General features: G+C 69.8%; 1 protein-coding gene across 1 annotated transcript in view; it reads right to left on the reverse strand.

Annotated features, from left to right (window-relative positions):
• The window catches only part of LOC104994326 (protein jagged-2-like), a gene marked incomplete at both ends in the record, with an annotated part of 15,055 nt that overhangs the window by 5,714 nt on the left and 8,954 nt on the right, over window positions 1–387 (reverse strand). The window lies entirely within an intron of this gene.

The following is a 387-nucleotide window of genomic DNA, read 5'->3' on the forward strand; positions in this document are numbered from 1 at the left end:
CCTGGTCTGCACTCCTACAGACCCCGCTGAACCTCGGCCCTTCAGGTGGGTCCCAGCCCCAGCCGGCCACGCCTGGAGTCCTGAGAGGGCTGCAAACCCGCCACTGCCCTGATGCTGGCCCAACTCACCTCCACCACCCAGCCCCTCCCACGCCAACACCAGCACCCAGAGAAACCACAGCCTCGCCCGACCCCCAAGATGCCGACTCACACCCCATCTAGGAGCACGTTCACTGTGGGACCCGCAGTGGCGCGGGTGTGGAACACAGGTGGCCGCCCGCCGGCCGCACTCACCAAGGCCACCTGCACCGTGCTGGCCTCCGAGGGCGGCCGGTCGCAGAGCAGGACAAGCAGGCGGTCCCGGGCCGCGGCCCTTGTGGCTGGCAGA

Source organism: Bison bison, unplaced genomic scaffold (assembly GCF_000754665.1).
Source record: "Bison bison bison isolate TAMUID 2011002044 unplaced genomic scaffold, Bison_UMD1.0 scf7180017849819, whole genome shotgun sequence".
In the NCBI taxonomy this organism is placed as follows: domain Eukaryota; kingdom Metazoa; phylum Chordata; class Mammalia; order Artiodactyla; family Bovidae; genus Bison; species Bison bison.